The sequence below is a fragment of the Nanorana parkeri genome, unplaced genomic scaffold, assembly GCF_000935625.1.
Source record: "Nanorana parkeri isolate BGI_ZX_2015 unplaced genomic scaffold, ASM93562v1 scaffold262, whole genome shotgun sequence".
NCBI classification, from domain to species: Eukaryota; Metazoa; Chordata; class Amphibia; order Anura; family Dicroglossidae; genus Nanorana; species Nanorana parkeri.
Window position 1 is genome coordinate 901355 of NW_017306530.1, and position 4619 is coordinate 905973.

The 4619-nt window shown below is 44.3% G+C and overlaps 1 protein-coding gene across 1 annotated transcript in view; it reads right to left on the minus strand.

The window, feature by feature from the left end:
• The window catches only part of CARS2 (cysteinyl-tRNA synthetase 2, mitochondrial (putative)), a 64077-nt gene that overhangs the window by 58720 nt on the left and 738 nt on the right, over window positions 1–4619 (minus strand). The window lies entirely within an intron of this gene.

Consider the following 4619-nt stretch of genomic DNA (forward strand, 5'->3'; position numbering starts at 1 on the left):
CTAGGATTGGTCGGGAGCGTGATAGTAATAACGCACAGGATAATGCACAAGACAATCTTATGCAATCCCCTTCTATGCATACTAGGGATGTCCCAATACCACTTTTTCAAGACCAAGTACAAGTACAAGTACCTCACCTCATGTACTTGCTGATACCAATTACCGATACTTTTTCTTAAAGGGACAGGTGACATTTTAAAAAAAAAAACATTGCAGACTAATGATTTTAGGCCAATTTCTTTACGATTATGAAGAACTTTAATTTAAGACTGTTTTAGGACAATAAAACATTTGTATTTGCTTTCACACAGCTGTCGTGAAACTACAAATCCGATCATGCATGTCCCTCTGGGATCATTTAACCTATTCATGTTAGCAGGGGAGAAATGTAACTCTATTACTGCAGTGTACTGGAAGTGTGTACTATGGATCATTTAACCTGGTACACACTTCCAGTACACTGCAGTAATAGAGTTACAATTCTCCCCTGCTAACATGAATAGGTTAAATGATCCATAATACAACTACATGTTATGTACTATGGATCATAATTTAACCTATTCATGTTAGCAGGTGAGAATTGTAACTCTATTGGTGTAGTGTAGTGGAGGTGTGTGCTGTATATATGTACTACATATACGGTACACACTGCAGCAATAGATTTACAATTTTCCTTGACTAACATGAATGGGTTAAATGATCCGTAGTACAATTACATGTTATGTACTATTATGTACTATGGATCATTTAATCCATTCATATAAGCAGGGGATAATAGTAAATCTATTGCTGCAGTGTTTCACCTTGTATAAAGCTGCCCTCCTAAAATATAATTCCTCCCTTCGTGCTGCTAAACAGACTTATTTTGTTACTCTCATTAACACACGCTCATCCAAACCTCGTCAACTCTTTTCCACTTTTAACTCTCTACTATGTCCCCCACCACCTACTAACTCGCTGACTGCCCAGGACATTGCCACTCATTTCAAAAACAAAATAGATACAGTCACCTTCCCCTATTCATGTTCCAGACCCTCCATCACTCTCCTCTTTTGACCCGGTCACCACAGAGGAGGTTACAAAGCTGCTCTCTGACACCCACCTCACCACTTGCCCCCTGTACCCTGTTCCCTCACCACTACTTCGGTCACCCTCATACTCTATCCTACACTCTCTTACTCACATTTTAAATCTTTCCCTCTCTACTGGATTCTTTCCCTCCCCTCTAAAGCATGCCCTGGTCATCCCAATACCCAAAAAACCATCAATGGACCCTACCGACCTTAACAATCTCAGACCAATCTCCTTACTCCCATTCACCTCCAAACTCATAGAAAGCCTAATCTACAGCCGCCTGAGCCGCCACCTCGCAGATAACAACCTTCTCGATCCCTTACAGCCCGGCTTTCGCCCCCTACACTCCACTGAAACCGCCCTCCTAAAACTCACTAATGACTTAATAACAGCTAAACACAATGGCCCCTATAACCTCACAAGACCTCTTGCTTTCCAGCTCCGTCATCAACTCCTCCCATTGCAGACCTGCAGACAATAATGTACTATTTTCCCCTGCTAATTCTTACTATTTTCCCCTGCGTTCTTATAAGGGACCCCAGGCCCTCACTCACTGTTGCCTCGCTGGTGAGGTTGCGCTGTGTGGGAGAGCAGCGGCGAGTTGGCACTAGTCTGGTGGGAGGAGCTCCAGATGGGGTCCTAATCTAGCTGGCCTGCGACTGCCCACAGGTCCTCTGGGCAGTCGCCGGTGTTCTGTCGACACTGAGAACTCATCGACCTCGCGAACCTCTGACGTCGCATCCGGGTACTGCCAGTAGGTCAGCTACACATAAGGACCTTCCGTGCATGCGTTGCCACTCACCGAGCCTTACACCCCCCCCACACTGCACCTGCGTCCCTTTCTCACGGCTATTAACTCATGCACGGAAGGTCCTTATGTGTAGCTGACCTACTGGCAGTACCCGGATGCAACGTCAGAGGTTCGCGAGGTCGATGAGTTCTCAGTGTCGACAGAACAGGACCAGCACCGACAGAGAGCTCCTCCCACCGGACCAGGGCCGACTCGCCGCTGCTCTCCCAGTAAGTAAAAAAAAAAAAATCATAGCGCAAGCTACAGCGCTATGTACCGGAGCATTTTGACAAGTACAAGTACTTGTCAAAATGCCCTGTATCGGGAGAAGTGGGAAGCATATAAACAGACAGAGAAATGTAGGAGATTGGTAAAGAACGATAGGGAAGAAAGGAAGATAGATGTAGGTGAAGTACCCCCAGAGCTAGGAATGCACCGATACTGATACTAGTATCGATATCGGTGCCGATTCCGAGTATTTGGGCAAGTACTCGTACTCGCCCAAATGCTCCGATGCCTAGCACGAGTACTTCCGGTATCAGGAAGCCGGGCAGTGCGTCATTACACGCTGCCCGGTTTTGCGATTGACAGGGAAGCGGCTCTATGCTGTGATGAGAGAGCATGGAGCCGACTTCCCGACCAATCAGGAAGCCGGACCAGAGCCATAGAAACTATAAGTAAATATACACACAGACTAAACGATAGCTAGATAGTACACAGAGAGGTATAAATAAATAACATATTGGGATTTCTTCTTAATAGTTTTTATAACATTAGACCTGTGCAGTATGGAAGAATAGAGGGGAAGGGGGTTGGGATGGTGAGGAGGGTAGCCGGGGGTTAGGGATAAGGGTTAATCACGTAATTAAAGTAGAAAGGACTTATTATAGACACAGTAGTATAAATCACATATAAGGAGAGATCACAAGGTAGTGCGAGGAATATTTATAAAGCTTGGTTTGAGAGGGCAAGTTGGTCATAGGACATGTTTGAGGAAAAACACTGAAGGGTTTCACATGGAATTTATAACCTCTCCCCCTCCCTTCCCAGAAGAAGGTTTGGTAGTAGATTAAATGTGAGAGGAGCGTAGAAGAGTAGATAGGGATATGAGGTTGAGTAATGTAAAATGAATAAATAATATATGTAAGATAGTAGAAACAATGAAGTTGATATTTATATGGCGAGATGTTTAGTCCATGATATGTATAAGAGTAAATTATGTTGAAATATTTCTACTTCTTTTTTTATATGTATGTATAAATGTGTTTATGTGAGAAAAATAATAAAAATTCTATTAAACTAAAAAAGTTGACAGTTATCTAGAAGTATGCGTTTGTAGATTGTCATTACTAAACATTTCCAAAAGGTGCGTTTGTTGCTATTTTAAAGAACACAGTGAATCGGAAAAGAAGAATTATGGCTAAAAGATAGAGCCAAGGATCATAGAAAATAAATACATGTTAGAAAGGAGATATAAGGTTATAATTTGCTGGAGAGAATGAGCATATAACTGTAACCATTGCTACTACAGGGATAGCAATGGTTACATTCCGATGCTTATTCTCTCCTGCATCCTCTCGAATTGTAAAATTGTAATCTCAGCTGGTTAACTTAGACTGAACGAATGTACCCGCAGTTCCACTAGACAAGGGGCTATGCAAATGGTTTTTTTTAAATAGATAGACCCTAATGTGTTGTTCAGCCCCCCTCATACTATCTACATCTTTGTCAGCATCAGGGCACAGAGGATATCTGTAGGGCTGTAAGACGGGTGAGCCGAGTGACACACTCCCCTTGTGCACACCTGTGAGGGGGCGCAGCCAGGACTGGCCTGGTTGCGCCCCCTCACTCCTGTCGTCATGGCGAGCACAGGCAGCCAACACAGCTTGGCCTCCTGGCAGCAGAGGAGCCGCACAGCCTGCAGCTTCTCCTCGGATCCCTGCTGCTCTCCCCTGCCTGTATGGGCAGAGGCAGCAGGGATCCAAGAAGAAATGGAGCGCTGAAGGGGGGCAGAGGAGGGAGCTGCTGTCACTTCAGGATGGGCGAGTGGTGAGGGAAGAGAGAGCCCCTCAGCCAGGATCTAACAACCGGCGGCTTTCTCTCTCCTCACCGCTCGGCCATCCTGAAGTGACATCGCTCCCTCCGCGGATCCAAGCTCACTCCCGTGATGGACTGCAATCTCACGGTTATCGTACTAATTTGTATTGGTCCCCGTGTGAGTTGTAAAGTAGCCACCACCCCAAACTCGCTCCTGTGATGGACTACAACCTCAATACAAATCACTAAACTAAACATGAGATTGTAGTCCATCACAGGAGTGATCTTGGAGCGGTGACTACTTTACAACACACACAGGGACCATGGGGAACAAAAGTAGTCACCCTCCAGAAGGAAGGACAGTGTCAGCACCAATTCAGAGATGATTTGAGGATCTACAGCTGAGTGATACACAAATAAGATACATTTTTGTTAACAGTTACGGTACTTGAATGTATTGTTAAGATTTAACTCCGGAGTTTAGCATCACTTTAATGTTTGTAGAGTAATTCTAGGCTGAACATCCACTTTTCGGAATCTTCCAATTCGCTTCACTATTTTACTACCAAAAAATAATAAAAGCTACAGCACACACATACACTGATTACTAAATTAAATAATCTACACACCATCTAAGTACACAAAACAAAAACACACACACTGTTAATAAAGGGGGAAAAGCAAGATGTTTTTTTTGGGGGGGTGGGGGGGGGTGCTA